Here is a 22,217-nt window from a genome sequence, read left to right as displayed (position 1 = left end):
TTATTATAAGATATTAGGAGCGTGTGTGTGTGTGTGTGTGTGTGTGTGTGTGTGTGTGTGTGTGTGTGTGTGTGTGTGTGTGTGTGTGTGTGTGTGTGTGTGTGTGTGTGTGTGTGTGTGTGCGCGTGCGTGCGTGCGCGCGCGCGCGCTTGCATGCACGTGGCATGTATGGAAATTACTATAGAAATATAATATAATAAAAGACAAAAGAAAAACAAAAATATATTAGTCAAAGGAGCATAAAAGTGAAGCAAGGTCTAAGTGCAAGAAACAAAATTTGTAATAATAAATATCGATATTACCGAACAACCGTTTCCTTAGGATAATTAAGAAAAACCTTTTTTCTCAAACGAGCGTGTACTTTATCATATATTTTAAAACAATGTGATAAATTATTTCTGACTTGAACCAAACAGTTGCTAACGGCAAAGAATAGAAAGTGCCTGCGTCGTTAGAGAAATTATAATGCTTTCAAGATTCTGAGACACGCCTTTGCGTGAATCTCGAGGTTACAAAGCTCCCTGATGGACAAAAGAGTACCGATCAAGGAAGGTGAAGACAATTGCAACGCGAGGCGAGACGGTTTTATTCCGTCAAGATGAACGGAAACGTTGCATACGGAACGCGTACAGCAACATCCGGCCACGTGTCTCCCGTGAGACGAGCCAATGGAAACTGCGATGCCATACGAAGGATCAACCTGATGCGAGAATTCAAGAAAAGGTTTCGGCATATAGTCTCGGCGGCACGTGCCACAACGGTCTGGAATTATTCAAATGAAATTCACAAAACGAGCCAGCTGCCTTTGTCGATTGATTGTGAGACCTGTAGTGGGGAAACGACTAAGGAGCCATACGCTGTATATAAGGCTTTTTTATGTCACTCGTCAACTTGTCTCCGCCCTCTATTTGCCCGACAATTTGACACCGATTTACGGCTTTCGTCCGAGTCAAATTGCGGGCATGCCGGAAATAACACACGGCTATAGACGCTGAAATTTTAAGATTCAGAAAAAACTAATACTGAAACATATTTTTTATTAACAATATAATAAATAAAATTTTGTTGATGTTAATACGTATGAGTGCATAGAATTGAAGAGTTTTGCAATAAATTAAAAAAAGTAAATAAATAAGTTCAATAAGTTATTACCAAACAAAAAAAGCTTCTCGTTTTTTAGTTAATTATATAAATGTCCCAGATAGCAAACACCAGTCATTTTGACGTCAAATTTTGGTCATTCTCTGATTATTATTAACGTCACTAATTGATGTTAAAATGACGGTCTAATGTCACAGACCATTGACACAATAAAGACGACATTTTAACATCATTTTTAGGAGTACTATTTTAAGTAGTAATCCGTCGTTACTTTGACACTTTAGAAATTATTTTGGGTACATGTCCTATGCAGGACTTGCATCCAGATTACAAAAATAATCTTTCAGCGTAACGGTGTACTACACATACCGTGTAGACTACGTAAACCACAATTACATGTGGTTTATTTATCGTATTGCTTAACTTATACGATCAGAAAAATGGTTACCCATCCAATTGTGAATCACCGTCGACGATGTTTTGTTTCGATGATCGTATGCAATCTAACACTTCGTGATGATCCATGAACACTTGATGCTCATGAATATGTATTTGTTATAGATCAGTTCAATAGATGTCAGAAAAATAAAACATGTATAGTTAAATAATATTTTTATACATAAATATAAATTTACAGTTTTTTTACTGATTTTTTCATATGCAAAATAACATGTAAAATAACTTATAAAAATATGTTTTTGCTTTGTCTTCTTGATAAAAATAACTTATGTAATTTTAAAATATTAATAGTATTAACTATATATATATATATATATATATATATATATATATATATATATAATATAACATTAATTATTATTAAGTGCTGTCTAGTCAATCTCTAAATAATGATTAATAATTAATTTTTAAGTTTTTATTTATATATGTTACGTTTTGATTACGTTTATATAAATTAAAAAATAAAAACGTGAAGTCAAAGATATTATATTTGTTAATCAAAAAGCAGGATCAAATTATAACGTCATGGAATGATAGCGAGAAATAGGACCAAAATATTATGCCATAAAGACGTCATTGAATAACGTCAGTATACCGTCATTTAAATGTCATGGCCGCATTTTGGTCATATGACGTCATTCGTATGACCAAAATTTGATGTCAAAATGACTTGTGTTTGCTACCTGGAGTAGTAATACTTTGTAAAGACCAATTTATTTTTAAAAATTTCTAGACTTGTTTGATTTTTGCAGAAATTTTATATTTACCATCTACCTGCCTTATAATATTTTATATTTAGAGAAAGGATGTCGAATTTGGAACATATTTTTACAAAGCATATTTTTAATTATCTTCTGATAAACAGGGCTGGGAAGTAACGCCTTACATGTAACGCCGTTACCATTATAGTTACTTTTTTTGTAATGGACTGGTAATGGTATTACCTTTCTTTTTTTGTAATAGTAACGTAATTACATTTTTTGAGTAACAAATTTAAAAGTTACTCTTATTGTCATTTTTTGTATCTTGAATTTCACATTTATGACATTTATCATTTTCTATAAATAAAGCAACTAATTTTTAAAGTTTTAGGTTACTTTTTGATTAAAAAAGAAGAAAGATTGTGGGGCAATTTTGATTCCGGATTTGTGTTCAGCACGTCAAAATACATAGAAATTTACAAGTGGGGTCTCAATATCAGATCACTTTTTTGTGTGCTTGTGTCGACTGTTATGGAGTTATGGAGAATGATAAAAAAGGATAGATTTTGATTTTAATAAGGTGTAAATAGAAGATAGTAATAGTATTTTTCTTTTAAATTATGATCTTCTAAATATGATAAAATTATTAAAAACGAACTTTAGAAAACACCTTGAAAATTGAGCCAAAATATGATATATTTATAAAAAATTCGTATGATGTATGAAATCACAAATTGCACTAATGTGAGTTTTTTTAGGAGAAGAAAAGTATATGATGAGATGAAAATAAAATATATTTTATGTTTGTATGGAAGATGTAAGCAACTGAGTAAAAAGAAAGAAATTAGGATTAATTACATAAAGTTAAATGGAAGGATTACAAACAATTATTTTATTACAAAAATTTAATTCATATGATAGGAGTGTTTTGAAAGAAGAACAAAGAGGCTGTTTCTGTGTGTTAATGTAATTAACTATTATTTTACAGTGCTACTCAACAAAACAATTAAACCGATCTAATTATCTAATCATACATAATCTTATTATTATTCCACAACAAAAAGAGAATTAAACTAATTTAATATTCTATTAACTTATTCTCTACTAAAACTTGGAACAACGGAAGATGCAATAAGATATTCCCCAATAAAACAGTTACGTGACATCCACGTGGAATACACATGATTTACATAGATTACGTGGATGCATGTTTTTCCACAAGTTATCCATGTGGATGCAATGTTTTTTTTTCATCTTTGCATCGAATTCTTTTATCTTTGAAATGTCTATTAGATTCTCTGTGGATATATCTGTTAAGAAATATTTATAGGGAATTTACATGGATATTTCGAGAAACGCCGCGTGCTCGTTCGCCAATTAGTGTAGGGCGCCGTCGACAAGCAGCGTAACTCTCTCAGGAGTAAGGTGCATCCGACGCGCTATATAAAGACCACTCGCAACACGATTAAGACAAGCAACATTAGCTTTCTGTCCGATGTGGAAGAGGACCGCCACATAATACTTTTATGATTTACTCATTTTAATTGGGTAAACGATTTGCTACAAAAAAGTGACCTTCTCTCCAGTCAAATGAAGAGATCACTTATCGAGCGAAAAATTCATTTTTGTAAGAAGCAAGATGTCACTCCATTTCGAGTGGCCATATTTCACTATCGCTTAGAGTAAAATTTCATTCTTTTGGAGTGACGTTTTACTCTAAGTAATTTGGAGAGTATGTGTGTATTATAAGGATGTTTCTAAAGTTCGTAAAATTTTTATGTGGTTTCTATGAATTTATGATCACATCCACATAGATTCTAGTACCGTTTTTGAGCGGATATCTATTCGAATATTCGTAGATTTCACGATGCCGATTCACATTATATAGCATTATAGCAATAACATGGATATCACATACTGTTTTATTGGGGTTGTTTTTATTTTTGTACCTTTTTGTATTTTGTATTTTTTAATTTTTTTATATTTTATTAAAGTTATTAAAATTTTTTTTATATTTTACCTTCTCTCTTCAAATAATCGAAATGTAAATATAATTTTATTTTTATATTTCGATTATTTGAAAAATGAACCAACTTTTTATATTGTACTCTCCAAGTTGATTAATCTTTATATACATCATCCAAATTTCTTTAAACACCATGTTTTTGCTTAATTTTCACAATGTTCTCTAAGCCCCACGAATATTTAATTTAAATAGATATATCGTATCCAGGGATCAAAATTTACAAAACATAGTATTTCTCTTATTTACGCTTTTGGGAACCCCAAAATCGGTCTTTCTCTAACTTTCTCCTTTAACATAAATTTTTAATTAACATTTTTACATTTTGTTTTAAAATTGTTTTCTTTAATTTTTTGTATATTGCAAATTTACAATAAACTTATTGCTTTGTTAATATTTGAAATAAAAGAATGTTTTACAAACAATTTTTTTATTTATCTTGTTTTAGTATTAAAAAGATAACAGAAAGACTGACGAATCGTTACTTTCAAAGTAACGTTAATTAGTTATTTTTCAGCATCAGTAATGAGTAACGGTAACTAGTTATCTTTAAAAAGTAATTTTCTCATTCTTGGATATAAATATGAAAATTTTATATACATATATACATATATGTTTAATAGATATAAAAATAAAATTTTAGATTTTGATTAATTTTGAGGACTTATTAAGAAAAAGATAAGAAAGATACCTGAACCTTTTTGCAGAAATTTTATATGTATTATTTATTATTTAATATTTTTAATGTTTAATATTTTTATATTTATATTTTTTGTTCTCTATTTGATTCTTGTCGGAACAAAATTATTCACGATGTGAATGTTGCAGATAGAGAATGACTTGACACCACAGCTTAGATTTAAAAAATAGACTTGTTTTCGCAAGAACCCATTCAATTATGAAATTATAGCTATAAGAACTTTGTACTATAGGGCAGTAATAAATGCAACTTGAAACAAAAAATAAATACAGTAATAAAGTAAAGATGTTTCTTGAAACAATAATAAAAAAATGTTTTTTCCATTTTCTGTTGTCACAATGTTCATTTGACAATTCTTTCCATAGTATATTTCTGTTCCAGTCATTTCCGTATTTAGAATTTCTTCGGTGTGCCAACCAACAGCGTCGCCCGAGGGGTTAAACTGTGATATTTAACGTGTAATATTCTATATAATCTTATATGAAAAGCTTCTTGCACAGTAGTTTGCGATAGAATAAAGCCATGGTTGTAAGGGTGGTTTCTCAAGGGTGGTTAGAAGAACGGTTAAAGGCATTGAGCCGTCCAAGCCATCCGTCGCGAACTTCTGAGACCGATGGTAGGAACTACCCCTCCCCCCGAGGGTTGGGGGTGGCAGATGGCAGCCATCGAACCAGTTCTTTCCGGCACTTTGCCGTGCCAGTTTCGTCCGATACTTCAGAAAAGAGTGAGGAATTAAGTACCCGGAGACGTCAGAGTGTCATTGCGGCGATGATTAACGTCTCTTTCGTTAAAGAACGTTTCGGAAATAATTGAACTCTTTAAAAATAGAGAATGTTTCAAGGAATGTTTAAATTCTTGATATAAATTAATTTTTGTAATGTTTTAAATTAAATTATAATCTATTCTGCAATAAATATATTTACTGTACATACAACAAGAAATTGTTTCTTGTTAAAATGCGTTAAATATAATTTTCTGTTTCCGTAAATTTGTAATTTTAAATATTATTCTCAAATTTTTTCAAGTAATTAATTTGGTAAGTGTTATTGTGTGAGTATGCGTGCTTATCTTTATATGTATGTATATTAATCAAAAATTAAAATTAATAAAATTTACGCTAAACATATTTTTATTTAATAAAAAATTTTTTTAATGTTTTTGATTATGTTTCTTACTTCTAATTTAAATTACTTTCACACTTAGTTTCTTTTTAAAAAGTTCTTTATTATATAAAAAACATGTATTATATATTTATAAAAATAACATTTACTATTTCTTTAACAACAATTTTCTAAAATTATGTTAGCTGGTCAAAAGAAGAAAATTTAATTTTTGTTATATTAAGTATAGGACATACATACACAAAGAGAAAGATTTCTTTAAATTTAATAAACAATTTTGTTTGACTATTACAAAACATATATTTCTTCGGTATTAATAAATTTTATGCAGATTTCTTTAGATTTTATAAAATTTATTAGAAACAATAAAATATATGCTTTGGAATAATCGAACAAAATGGTAATTTAATTAAATTTAACAAAATCTTTCTCTCTGTGTATAGAAAAAATTTATTCCATTTTCTATTAAAATTGTTTCGTGTTTTTCAAAAACATTTTACAATGTTAAAATTGATGGAAAATTTAGTGTGGATATAAATAATCACGTACAAATATCGTCATGACTATTGCTTCTTTATTAGATATCAGTTATCAGTTATGTGCTTGATTTGGGGTGCGTGCCTGTTACGTCAGTCCATTGATAAGCACGTCAAATCCGCCAGTAACACACTTCTCGACAACTAAGCCGTACTATTGAGAGTCTCCAATAGTAGACTACCCCAATCGATCATTGAACACCTCCCAAGATTGAAATATCCTCGATTCAACCTGTCTTTCGACGAATTCCGATCACTCGTCCTTCCTTCTTACGTCATGAAATAAAGGATTATTCTACTTGAGCTCTTATGCTTTATTTAACTTAATCATAAAAACACTTTCGATTTATAGCAATAAATATATAAATTTATTATATTAATAATAAGGTAGGCCAGGAACAAAAGTATCGTAAAAATTTATTAGCTGGCAGTTATCATTACGAGTCTACCTTTGTAAATGTCAAAAAACAAAATGAGGCTCTCAAGTATTGTAATGATATTATATATAGTAACATAGAGAGAGAGGAAAGCTACACAGTGTTCTAAATAATCAGATTTTTATATATTAGGTTGAGTAGTATTTAGAATACTGTATAGTTTCCCCCTCTTTTTGTATTATTGTATATAATACCATTACAATACTTGAGAGCCTTATTTTGTTTCTCGCCATTTTAAAGATAGACTCGTAATGGCAACTGCCAGATTATCCGTATCGCAAAACTTTTCATGTAAGTTATAATTTGTTTACGTTCAATTGTTCATCAATAATTTATTACTAATTATTGTTAAAATTATCTTGACAATTATTTGTATATGTAGTTCGGAATAAACTCGATCTCATTTGATTGAGACGAACCTTTTATAATATTGACAACTTCACACCATTAAATATGACATAATCATAATCAGAGACAACTTGGAAATATGTATTAGCTCTAAAGAGGACTCAAATCGGGAGTCGAAACGTCTGCGCATTATATTAATGTATTAGATTGTGTTCGCGTTGCAACGCGTTTAAATACTTTAATAATAAATAAAACGCGCGCGCGCGCTCACACACACACACACACATCTTGTGCTGGCTCTTATCGGCTTATTATCCTTTACGTTTTAATTGAATTACCAGAGCCAAAATATTATTTCTAGTTTCAATAAATAAAAAATATTTTATTACAAGGATAAAAGCAAAATAGAATTGTAATCTCAGTAAGCATTAATGAAAGGTGGAGCTCTTTGAGAAGACATTTTGAAGACATCATCAACATTAAAAAAACGATATCAACGAGTTATCTTGTATAAGATATCATTCAAAAGAGTCTTTATAGTATTTTTAGATTGACTAGATTAACGGCACCGCTGTGTACCGAAAACTACAGTTATTGTGATGTCAATTAAATTATCCGATGGATGATAAACGGACTATAAACTTGAAGAAATTCTCATCTTGAATTTTGTTGTGACTTAATTAATGATTACATTATAAAAATATATATTAAAGACTGTGTACACAGGTAACTTATATGACCTACGTAATGTATATTTTATAATCTATATTATATGCCATGTAATGTTTAAGCCTGTATAAGTTTCCAGCAAAGTAAATTTGTTATAAAATTGATTTTGCTCATTGTAGGATATAACTGTCAATTCGGATATTGGTATTACTATATTGTTCTCTAAGGGTCTTTTATGATTTAAAGTAAATTTTTTTTGATAAATATTTAGATAAAAATTAATTTAAATATGAAAATTATTAACACACTGAAAAAAAATGTAATATATTCAATAAGATATGTTATTACGGACTGCCAACTACAGATATACTCAATACAACAATATATGTTATTGCAGTATCAACATTGTACTTGGATTAATAGCAAATATTATTGTATTGAATATTTTATGTAGTTGGCAGCCCGCAATCACATTTGTTATTGGCTATATTACTTTTTCTTCTGTGCACAAATAATTATGAAATAAGTTGAGAAAACACATTATACTTTTAGGATTCAAAAAGAAAAATATTTGAAATCTTATATACATATATAAAGACACTTATTTGAGGCATTGAAAATTGACTCTTGCTTCTATTAACGTCTATTTTCGACGAGAATTGACGAAACACTAACAAACAAATGTCAATCTTTTATTGACAAGAAGTATGTTACATAAATATTTAAATAATTAGATATTTAGTAATTTAAATAAAACAAAAGGGTGGTTCATAATCTCTTTCTCTCTTCTTTTGTAATGTGCAAAGTCGAAATTATTTAAACATAAGTTATAAACAAAAACATTTATGTGGAAAGTGTTGAAAACCTATGAGAAACAGAACAATTATAGACCTGGGCTGTAAACACGGGGGGAAGAACGTGTGTGAAATTAGGGTCGCATAGAAAGTCGAAAACCCATGGGAAACAAGACAATTATAAACCTCGTTTCATATCGTAAGTATACGGTCATTTTGTTAATAAAGACGTTTATATAATAACACACTTTTTAATACTAATTTGTGAAAAATAATTATCAGTAGATCTTGCTACAGTTTTAAAAAAAAGTGCCATTTGTTCTTTTTAGATTGAATATCCTTGTCTGATTTTTACTGGTGGCAACAGGCACGTGCCACTCGAGAAGTCCCCTATTCATCTCATCATGATTCCCGAAGACGTGTACAAGTATATATCGTACCAGGCAAATGGTACATGAGACTTCCGGTATCGGTCCCCAGCTTCCTTTGCAACATCTCCTGCACTTGGAAAATATCGGGTTTATAGTTCATTCTTTCTTCGAAAATCGAGATTGAATAGCGAGAGCGGAAGTAGCATACGCCCCCATGCATTTGTATACGAACGTGTCGCGCCACGCAAAACCCTTTTTTTTTGTCGTTCATTGTCTCACATGACTTGGTGAAGAATTGGATCAGAAATGCGAAAAAAGGAATGTCCTAAGGAACACTGCGAATAATGTGCGAGTGTACATACACGATTATAATAAAGTCTCAACAATTTTATATATCAGTATAATTTTTAAATAATGATGAATTATGTTATTTTATATGTTATTTAATAAATATACTTTAAATGCTACACAGAAAGAATTTTCTTTTAGAATTTATTCTCAAGATCATAATAGGATTATATAACAACAATTTTACTAGACTTTTAGTAAAACTTGGTCTAATTTATTAAACTTAATAAATTTTAATATTACTATATATTAATAAATTAATAAAATTTTTTTAATTGTACAAATTTGATCAAATTTTATTACATTTAATTTAATTTCATTAAATTTGGTTATATTTTATAAAAATTTTAAATTTTACTAAAATTATAGTATAATTCTTCGAAATTGCAAGACTATTATATGATTGATGTGATTTTAAAGGTGAATTCTAAGAAAAAATTCTCCGTTTATTAGTATTGTACTTCAATTATAAATAAATTTTCAAGTTTTAATGGTTATAAAATAATATTATATAGAATATTACATTTTATTTGTGATTATTACAGAAATTTCCAATTTCAATCTCATTTGCGGATTCTTTGGGAAAAACGTACAAAAGTTGACATGTAGGGGTAGTTGAATGGGCTACAAAACGACAATGACAAAGCAATTGTTTCCTTGACTTTTATCCTACTCATTATTCAGTGCTACTATGGTTGTCCGAGCGACCGATCGTCATTATGTAGGTCGTTGATCTCGAGTTACCAAGCCATTGTCGATAAAGAATGAGTATGAACACGCTGAAAATACAATACGATTGCAATGATGTAGCATAACGTGCGATGTGACGGCAATCAGCACGTGTATGTACTTTTCTAAATAATTTTTATGGGAGTTTATTCAGTTTTAAAAAATTTAATGTAAGACACTTGTGCGTGTCTTTTTGTAAATGCGCCGTAAGATTATTTCTGTTTCCACAAAGAATTGAATTCAAATTATCGCAATAAGTAATTCATGTCAACAGTAAAAAACAATTACACAATAACAGTAAGTTAATTATTTGGCCAATAAATGTTTTAAATATAAAGATAAAATTAAAATTGCCTATTTCACTCTGCAGCGAATTTTGGTTCTGAATATAATTTTTTTAAATTTTAATATTTTTATACGGAATGATGGGAGATCCAGGTTCGAATCCTGACCGAGGTATAATTTTTTGCAATAAATTATTTACAATTTTTTCGAAAGAAAGAGGGAGCTCTTAAAAAGGATTTTGAGTATCGATATTTAGCTAGTAAGTAATTGCGTTTCAAGACTGGCAAAAGTGTCAGCGCGCAGTTTATATAAGTTAAGAATATTAAAATTAATAGAAAAATAAAAATTATATTTAGTACCAGATCCACTGCAGACCAAAAGAGACCATTTTAACTTTAGCTTTATGTTTAAAAATAGTTACATTATAAAAAAATTAATATATTATTATACTACGCACATTAAATTTTACAGGTCAAGTGTAAATAAAAATAAATTACAATTACCATTTTTATTATATATAAAACATTGTAACACCGATTAGCTTCATACTCGATTTTATAACACTAAGCAAACTGTCCGATTAAATTATTTTTTTGAAAAGTAACAAACAGATATACGATTATTTAGATCGAACAAAAATCCGTCACATTTTGCTGGAGATAAAATCATCGAAATGTCCGGGGAAGAAAAAAAAACACTTTACAAAGTGACAGATGCATATTTATTTTCTATTCATTTTTCAACATTCCGATAATTTTATTCTCAACAGAACGTGATCAGATTTTTGTCTGCTGTAAATAATTATATATATCCACTAGTTACTTTTTGATAAAATAATTTAATCATTATTCTTTGGAAATTTTCTTAGTAGAGCTTCTTAGAGCTTATCTACTCATACCAATATTTTGTTGCTTTGTGACTAATTGTATTTTGATTTATTACACATTTACTGACTTGGTGAAAAAACATAGAGAGTTAACTCCACGTTTTTAATTTCTTTGACCAACCATGTAAGCATATTGGACTTTTACATTTATTTTCATTTATTTATTTATTTTTATATTGATCTATTTATTCATTTTTATACCTTTCTATTATTCATTTTTATTCTATTGACCATGTAAGTATCCTTTTAACGTTTACATTAATTTTTTTTTTTAATCTATTTATTTATTTCAATGTTTACTTATTTATTCATTGTCTTATTATTGACTCAGCAACCATCTGTATACTTACATACGTTCAAAATTGATTTCCGTTCTCTATTTCTTATTATACGTCATTTGCAGCATTTTAGTGGTTTGGTAAGCGAGTAGAATGAATGCGTGGTCGAGAAACTAGACGTTTAGTATAATGTAATTATAGGTAAGGGATTATTGTGTTAACATAATTGATTCTATCTCACCACGTTAAATCACTCTTTTATCTATACAGATTTACTTGAAAAGGGCCTAAATTCCGGGCCAAAACGTAGTACAACTTCGCTTGTTCTGTACGATTGCCAGTGTTGGTCGAATTTAACAAATAAATTTGTCTTTTTTTAAAAAAACTACTAACGGTTTGGAAATTGATTACTCGAGTTTTCTTAGTAGAGTTATAGAATATTAAGGGTAGAAAAGGAAGAATGAGAAGAATCAGAGTGATAACAAGGTGCCTCCGGTGCTCCAATGGGGGCTGCAACAATCATCGCCGGGTGGGAGAAACGTTAACCCCCCGTAGACTGCGCAGCTGTGAACTCCCCGCCAATTCCGTTCCGTTCCGTTTCAACAACAGCATGTCGAACACCAGTATACTCACATATTGAACCCAGCGGGACCCGTTGCCATTTTGCAAAGCCGCTTGCACTCATCCGGCATACACATAGGCACCAATTCCTTTTTGAGACTTTGCTCATATGTGCAATTTGAGCGATTTATTTGTGTGACTAAAATTTCACTTCTGAATAGTTATCTACGCTAATATAAAAAATTTTACTTTTTGTATTTCCTCAGTAAGCAAAGAATATTAAATCAATTTTTTAAAACACTAGACATTACAAACGCGCGCGATATTGAACTTTTTATTTTTTACTTTTTGAAAATAAACTATAACGATAATTGTATAGATAACCATCTATACAAATTTAACAGCTGTCAAAATTCAATCGCAATAACAGTTATTCTCGCAACACGAAATAAACGTAGCAAGAGGACTAATCAGCATCGCGGAAAAGAGGCTTCATTACATGACATTTTAAAGATAGGATTGATTTTATGTGGATTTTATAAACATTATGACACAATATTCTTTTAATGTTTTGAAATTGTTAAAGCGGGAGAACAGACTTCTGCATAACGCATAATGCATAATGCATAAGAGAATTAACCAATCAGAGGTCTTTATTTCTATCCTGAGTAGGGAATAGATGATTCTGATTGATTCTCTTATGCGTTATGCATTATGCGTTATGCAAAAGTCTGTGCTCCCGCTCTTACTTTATAAGATAATATTCCTAAGTATTATAATTACAGTATAGAAACATTATTTTTAATGCTTTACTTAAATATTTTTTATAATAACCTTGTATACAATATGAAAAGCTACATATTTGAAAACGTTACATGTTATAAAATATTATTGTAGTAACGTTATTTTAATGACATTTGGCAAGATGTTGTTATGACGTCATATTTTAGTCACTGTTTACGTAAAAGTCATTTGATATGACGTAAATGTGATCGTCAATATAATGGTCTTAAGTCACGGATGACGTCATATCTATGACGATAAAATGACGGTATTTTTCAAATATAACATGCCGTGTGTATGGCGTATAAAATTGGTGATTTTCCTGGCGGAAAAATTTGTATAAAATTTTACAAAAGCTTAAGAATATTATTATAACAAAATACAAAAAATTATATTAAATTATAATCTACAAAACTTTACATGAATTTAACAAAAATTAACAAGAAATCTACAAAAAATGCAAAGGATTGGAGTACCTAATCTCCAAATTTAATATTCTATCTATTTTTAACCAAATTATTTATTACCAAAACTATTTGGTAACTATTTTTTAACCAAATTATTTATTACCAAAAATTGTATTTTATTAATAAAATTAATAAAAGCAATTATATTTAAAAAATTGCTTTATAATTTTGTTTTTAATTGTTATACTTTTGTTTTTTGGTTTTTTAAACAAAATTATTTTTAAAAAGTTAAAAAGAGCGCAGTGTATTTTTAATGATTTCACTGATTCTTCACTTATTGTTATTTAGAAAGTATTTTTTATAGTAGTGCCAAATTTTTTAAAACAAAAAATTTATCTTTATTATGCTTTTTGCTTTCTATATAAGGTTAATATAATAATAGCAACGTTTTATCTTTATAATAATATATACTGTTTAATATTATGTACAGAATCATATAACATTTCCTTCTATCTTAAAAAAGGCATTCAATGAAGCTTCTTTTCCGCTATGCCGATTGGTTCTCTCTCTGCACTTACTTTGTGTTGCGAGAGTAAGACCAGTATTCATAGTCGAATCTTATATTTAAGATCATCTTAAGTACTGTCTTAAGATGTCATCAACCAATCACAAAGCCGTATTAGCATCTTAAGACATTACTTGAGACGATCTTAAAATGACTCTAACACATATATTTAATAAGACTATATTGCTAACGTCGGACTTATCTCATAGGAGGAGTGGGTGAAATCAAAGAGAGATAGATGTAGTGAAAATCATGTACCTGCGTCGTTGTGCGCAAGAGTCCCTGATAGCACAGAAAAGTTTCTGCAATGTTGCAGAGACATAACACTGAAATGTTGAAACTATTACAGTTACGTTACGTTAGAGGTCTCTGCAATGTTTCTGTAAGGTTGCAGCAATGTCAAAAAGTCCGCTTTGGTTCGCAAGAACGTTTCTGAAATATTACGGGAATATGACTATCCCAGATAGTAAAAGTCGTCGTTATTTTGACGTTTTAGAAAATATTTTGGGTACATGTCCTATATATATGCAGCACTTCCATTGTGAAAAATATTGAAATAACGTAATTATAATGTAAAAAAAAAATAGTCACATCTAGCATTGCCTAACTTCTGCGGTCACCCATCCAACTCTGAACCGCCGTCGACATTGCTTGACTTCGAAGATCGTACGCAACCTAGCACTTCGCGTTGATCCATGAACACTTGATACTCATGAATACATATTTGTTATAGATCAGTTCAATAAATGTCAGAAACATGAAACGTATAGTTAAATAATATTTATAGATAAATATCAATGTGTATGTATAAATATAAATGTACAGTTTTTTTACTGATTTTTACATATGCGAAATAACATGTGGAATAACTTATAAAAATATGTTTTTGTTCTGTTCTTTTGATAAAACTAAATTATATCCCAGACAGCACACAATATTTATAAAATATTTACAAAATATTTATAATATTTACTTGAATATTTTATAAATATTTATCTAAATATTTTATAAATATTTTTGTGGTCTTAGATTTGACAGATCATAAAGATTTATCATATATATCATGAAAACATTTATGAAATATTTATAAATATTTACAAAATATTACTTGTACAAATTTTTATTTTTTATTTACCATAAATAAATTATATATAATTATATATTTATTAACCATAAACACACCTATAACCCATAAGCATATACATGAGGATGCCATGACATGACATGAGACGTAACTTGCATAATGCTCTTTGGCGCTGTACCCGCGTGGTTGAGAATGTGCGCCAAACATATCATATGAAAGATTTCAGAAATTTTGTATTTGTAATATTACAAAATACTACGTTGCAGGTACATTTCAAATGTAAAGTTTCAATCAAGATGATTGCAGAAGTGTTGCAAATGTAATGTTTAAAAAAAAAGGTAATCTCAGAAATATTACAAATGTGATGATACACAATTGAAACATTGAAACGTCTCTGCAATATAACTGAAACTCTTTGTGCTATCAGGGGTGACACATGGGGTGCGTTCCACTTAAAGCTCGCAATGACCGTGGAATCATTTCATCCTTGTTGGTTATCAAATATTAAACAAGGATAAGCAACGCTCGCGAGCGTTGCGGGCATTAAGTAGAACGCACCCATGGTTAAGCACGCGCGAGGCGCGCGATAGCGGGAGTGACTTTTGCGCGTGCGCAAAACTGTCAAGGTACATCAAGTTGCACCGTAATGTTTTCACCCTCTTCCGAACCCAACTAGCAATATAGGCTGGTATTCATAGTCAAATCTTATTTAAAGATCGTCTCAAGCAATGTCTTAAGATGCTAATACGGCTCTGTGATTGGCTGATGGCATCTTAAAATAGTACTTAAGATGATCTTAAATATAAAATCCGACTATGAATACCGGTCATAGTCTTATTACATATATGAACTGTCATTGCGATTGAATTTTAACAGCTGTCAAAGGGTATAGCCACAGTTTAACTGTAACCAGTTACGACAGTCAGCAAAATTCTTCGTATAATATTTTACGACGCATGCGTCAACTGTACTATCTAAAATATGGCGGACATGGCGAGCCACGCGGTACGAAGCTATGAGCTAGACATGTGATAATTGCGTGTTAGAGGTTATATTGTGTGAATAATTTTTCAGTGATATTAAGCGATATTAATTAGGTATTATTTTGAAAAGATTATTAATGAAGATCATCTTCAGTGTTTTTTTCATAATCATTTATTTTGAAATAAATTATAATAATGAGTAAAGTTAGTAAAGGTGGATTTTCCTGTGTCATGTGTAAAAACATATCTGGACGAAACGCAGGAATAAAATTTTTTTGTTTTCCAAAAAATCCATTTATTTATTATTGTTTAACCTCATTTCAGAATTTAACTTTTTTTAACTTTTTCTGTAATTTTTTTTATTTATTCATTTATCTCTTTAATAACAATTTGACACGAATCATAATAAATATTTTTACTATCTTTTTTTGTTTTATATCTTCGAATAACGCGCTTTCTTACAATCCAAAACATGGCGGATGGTCACGTGACTAGGTAACATAAACATCAAAGATTCCGACTGTACTGTCGTAACTGGTTATAGCTAAACTGTGGTATAGCTGGATAAGCATGTGTGCTGCCCCCGCACGGATTTGATTGAGATTTTTACAAAAAGTTGGCATTAATGTGAGATTAAATTTCCTCAAGTATTATATCTGAAAGATAATTTTTATGGGGAAATGTTTTGGGGAAAAGAAGAAAAATTGAAAAAAAAATTTTTCTCGAAAACGGCCGATTTTGATAAAAAAAATATGTTATGGGTTTCAATCCTACAATGTTGTAAAAAATATTACGGATTTTTTTTCAAAAAATATGAGTAAAAAAAATATCAAATTGTAAAAAAATTTTTTTCTGTGGGATCCAAATGGGGTACTATCACCATTTTTTGTAGAAAAAATTTATGACTTCTCTATGACATATTTAAGTTTCAAAATGATCGGAAAGGTACTATATATATATAAACATAAATATATCTATTTTTTTGTTATTTATATACATGTATACGTAATGTATACGTGTATATTATTAAATATATATACAGGATGATTGGCTATAAACGTACAAACCTTATAAAAGAATAAAAAGCATCGAGATAACTACAACAAACAGGAAACAATCAGAATCGACTACATAAAGTTTTGAGAAGTTTGCTAAGATGTGCGAATAAACGTGCAGTGGACGGGCAACGTGTTCATACAATTTCGTTTATTTTCAATTATGTAAAAAAATAAGAGCAGTGTAAAATAAAAATATTACTTGGAGTTATGTAACATAATGGCATTTTCCTTAAAGAAACACATCTTAAACACACACACACGCGCGCGCGCGCGCACACACACACACACACACACACAGGCGCCTTTTTTTAATTTTTTGTAAAAAAAATAATTTTGTTTGTATATCACACATTTTGTAGTGCTAAGCATTTTTTTCAGAATATACAGGGAGTCTCAAAATTATTGACGTAGTACTTGCATAGAGGTAGAATCAAACTGAGTAGAATAGTCCTCTATCATTTTGCAATTGTTGCAATAGTTTACGAGTTATTAATTAAGAAAGAGTAGCTATTTTGCCCGTTCTAAATAAACTAGGAAGTTGTTTACAAGCATTCTAGCGATCGCGGACGCGCGTCTTGCTGGACCGTCTTAAGTCTTCGGCTCACGATACAATTTTTCATGCTAGCACGCATACGAGGCGTCTTACGATTTAGTTACAATTGCTAATATAATCATTCGAGCCAATCAGGACACGCAATAAGATGTCAAATGCGATTTAGCGTAAAAAAATTGTATCGTGTGCTGAAGACTTCATCTTGTCTTGCGCTGCCGCATGCTTGCCGATATTCGGCAGTAGGCTGGGTAAAATGGCTGTTTTTTTAATTAATAACTCGTAAACTATTGCGACAATTGCAAAATAATAAAGGACTTTTCTACTCAGTTTGGTCCGTTCTACCTCTATGCAAGAGTAATGTCGATAATTTTGAGCCTTCCTGTATACACTGAAACTCCCCGTTAGTAGACTGTTCGGAGCTGCAGTCTACTAACACGGGGTGATCTCCTATTGCTGAGTTTCATTCCCACTCCGTGAAACTCAAGCGTAGTGGCATTGTCATTTAGCCCTCACTTACGCTACTCGTTTGCGCTGAGTGCATATGGAAGGGATAGTGTCTACTAACGCGGAGTTGACTAACGCGGGGTTTTATTGTATATACATATATGTATATGTATATATTTTTTTTACAGTAAAAGGTTTTTATGGGGATACTTTTATTTTTAACATTTAATTAATTCTATTGTTATATAAAGTTACTGTTACGTTCAGGCTTATAGGATTAAAAATTTTTTATTTAAATGGTTGGGAGGATATTTTAAAGGAGTGGAGGTAAGGCAGGGAAGGATATAACGAAACGTAGAATTCCCGTAGGCACGCAAATTAAGAGAGGGTAGATGCCTCCCCTGGTAAAAATATAAAATCGGAGAGTAAGTCGAATGTAAATGGAAAGTAATAGAAGCGTTAACAAATCTTTTACAAAACGTAAATTGAAACAATGGAATGTAAAATAAGCGTTAACACTTCCCTTCCATATGCACTCAGCGCAAGCGAGTAGCGTAAGTGAGGGCTAGATGACAATGCCACTACGCTTAAATTTCACGGAGTGGGAATGAAACCCAGCAATAGGAGATCAGTCCGCGTTAGTAGACTGAAGCTCAAACTTACGCTTCGATTTTACATTTTCACCAGAGTCGGATCAAACGTACTTTTTGTGACTGGGAAATGTGGGTCAGCGTGCCAACAGGCCCGTTATAACCCTGTTTTCCGAGTCGTGTGCTTGTAGGTTCAAATTTCGAGTCAGCGAATTGAATCACTTAAATTCGGGCCTAAACTAAGTACAATCTTTGATCAGGCGTGAAAAAGGGTAGGTCGTTTATGAATTTAAATAAATGATAAAGTTTTGCTTAAAATTAACAAAATGTTTATTCTTTTTAAGTGCGAATACAATTTAGATGCTGAAGTCGTAATTTGAAAGGTTGCAACGACGGTGAAATAATCGGATTAAGACGCATAATGAATATGTAAATAATTTTACAGATATACAAGTGTGTGTTGGGTGGAGAAAGGGACAAAAGAATTTTTAATTTTAATTCTATAGTTATAACGGTCAACGTGAAACAAGGAAATAGTCGGATGATTTACTAAATGATTACGTGAGGGAAACAGGGATGCCTTGGGGAGATTCGAGGAACACCTTTGAGTTTTTCGATGGTTAGAAGGAGGGGGGATGAGATTTGAGGAACACTCAGTTTTTCAACAGTTGGGAAGAGGAAAAAGGAGAGACTTAATTAGAATCTTCGGTTGTTGGAAATAAGAGGGAATTATTTATAAATAAAAACGTGTCTTAAAAAATTAAGAACGGAAGAGAATAGATAAGTAAAAAGAAAAGAAAAGAAAAAAAAAGATTGCTGTGATGATGGGACTTACTCATTACTGGTTCTCGAACAAATCTGTTTGAATTGAGTAGATTTCTTGACCAGATGGAACGGTAAACTTTATTCACGCACTGATTCTACATGATTATATGATGTTAATATACTAATGTTTATACTAAGGCTGATATATTACTATACTGACATATTATTAAGTGTATAACTTTGCTTCCGCCGTTTTTCAATAGATGGCTGTAGCGGTAAGTGGTGGTCAAAATAAACTAAATAAAGAGATTGTAGACATCATACAATAAGCTTAGGCATTTGTAAACATAACGCCATCGAAATATTAGTCAATTTGTGTCTGCATCATAAAGTTATTCTCGATTGAAAATGTCAGCTTACAAGCCAAATTCTCGTCATTTGCGGGATGTTTTAATTTTTTGCTTCAATATGAAGAAATCTGCGGCTGAGGCTCATCGAATGCTTTGAAATACGTATGGTAAGGCTGCTATTAGTGAAAAAACGTGCCGAGAGTGGTTTCAACGCTTCAAAACGGTGATTTTGACGTCGAAGACCGGCCACGGTCCCTTGGTGGGATCAGCTCGGCGTAGTGTATTATGAGCTACTAAAACCGACTGAAACAATCACAGGCGATCGGTATCGAAAGCAAGTGATGCGTTTGGGCCAATCACTGAAAGACAAACGGCCGCAATATAACGATAGACACGATAAAGTGATTTTACAGCATTACAATGCTCGACCCCATGTCGCAAAGCCCGTCAAAACATACTTGGAAACGTTGAAATGGGAAGTTCTACTCCACCCGCCGTATTCTCAGGACATTGCTCCCTCTGACTATCACTTGTTTCGATCAATGACACACGGCCTGGCTGACCAGGGAGTCAATTCTGTATTTTTGAAGAAGTGAAAATGTGAAAAGTGAACAACAGTGATTGGTGTATATCGTTAATCCTATAAGTCTACACCGATCAATTGAGACAGTGCTACTCACTTTTCACATTTTCACTTTCTTCAAAAATACAGAAATGAGATCACTGATATCCCTACGGATGGAAGCAGAGTGAGAGGACGTCGTGGACACAATGCTCAAAGAGAGTAATACAGAATTGATTTTAATATATAATTCACACGCAATGCTCAGAGCGACTCTGAGCTACCATACATTGTATCACAAATCAAAGAATGAGATAACACACTTGAAATGTATGGATTAAAATGAGTGTTTTATACTGATGAACAGTTCTTAATCACACGCTCGTATGTCAATTATATTAATTGAATACCGGCCTGGTGATGATGATGCCCGTGAACCGTGTAGTCCACGTGGCGCCAGCGTGTGCCTTACGTGATAAGTCTGAGTAGTCGTTGTTGATGTACACGAAATAAGTCTTGTCGTCAGATATCGTGATCCTGGTCACGGTGATAAGTCGAGAGATTTGCTGAAAGTCCACACGCTGAGAAAACACACGGAAACTATGCACAATACTTGTCACGTATATCGCGGACAGCCACCATGAAGCAAAAGCACGTACGAAGTGAGACGAGCCGACGTATGCGCGAGTTACACTAGCGCCGCGCTACACGATCTGGGTTAGTCTAGCCCGATAGATGCTGCCATCTGACGCGACAGCGCGAGCTCAATATACTGAATCCCGAACACTGCCGTACTTCGATATGTATTGATTATTATTAATGATCTGACTGACAGTTTTCTACTCTACAACTGACAACAGACTACCACTGACTACCGACTCTTAATGATTTAACTAACTCTGTCTCTGCTCTTCAGAATTTGGTATTTTTATACATAGGATCTTACAAAGGAAGAATCGAGATGTAGGTGGTTTAAAGGTTTTAATTGATAGGACTCTTTATATAAGATTATGCAGCAGGTGAATCCTAAGTTTCCCTATTGGAGGAATTGTTATTTCTTTTTGACAAATCATACGTTGAGTAATCTGTCAAAAGTTTCTCTGTTCCCTCTCACATTCCTTTAATTTTATCAAAAAAATTAGCCCTATCACATTGGTTTATCCTTCCTTCGAGTTTAAAAGATAAATTCTTTATCGTCCTAGACGTGCTACGGTATAGTTTGCAGACGGAGGAAACGGTTATTTATTTTTTACTAATGTTTGGATTCTTTATTGCTCATTTTTTGTGAGGAAATGTGAAACCTTGCTTCGAACGTAAGTTTGTCTTTGTATTTCTATGTTCAGAATTTATTGTTTGTTGACTCTATATTCAAAAGGAACCAAAATGATCAACTTAGTCGTTTCGTCCATCCATGTTTGTTGTCACGTTTCTAACAGATCTAATTCTAGGCGTAATTCTAGGCGAAAAAATTATCGGAGACCGTTGAAGCGAAATTTCTTTTGTAATCTTATTTAATCTCTAACGAAGGAAAATCGTGGAGTCTGCCGGACGTAACATTATAGTTCTCTGTTTTGTTCACACTAAAGAAAATTTATCAAAATCACGTTTGTTATAATAATAATTTTTTTATTATAAAAATATACAAATTAGCAGGCAATATTTTTCATCACAGACCAAACGGACACAGTAACCAATAAACTTACCACATGGGTTGCGACTTTTCGAG

The 22,217-nt window shown here is 31.4% G+C and overlaps 1 protein-coding gene and 1 long non-coding RNA gene across 2 annotated transcripts in view; one reads left to right on the top strand and one right to left on the bottom strand.

The window, feature by feature from the left end:
• LOC105831396 (fez family zinc finger protein erm) overlaps positions 1–22,217 on the top strand; it is a 119,835-nt gene that overhangs the window by 48,737 nt on the left and 48,881 nt on the right. The window lies entirely within an intron of this gene.
• On the bottom strand, positions 18,509–22,138 carry LOC118645065. Its single transcript, XR_004962821.1, has 2 exons — positions 20,388–22,138; positions 18,509–20,288 (listed from the first exon to the last, which is right to left on the bottom strand). It is a non-coding gene; the product is annotated as an uncharacterized LOC118645065 (long non-coding RNA).

Source organism: Monomorium pharaonis, chromosome 4, assembly GCF_013373865.1.
Source record: "Monomorium pharaonis isolate MP-MQ-018 chromosome 4, ASM1337386v2, whole genome shotgun sequence".
NCBI lineage: Eukaryota > Metazoa > Arthropoda > Insecta > Hymenoptera > Formicidae > Monomorium > Monomorium pharaonis.
The sequence above is the reverse complement of the archived record's forward strand: the minus strand, read 5'-3'. Positions and strand labels throughout refer to the sequence as shown.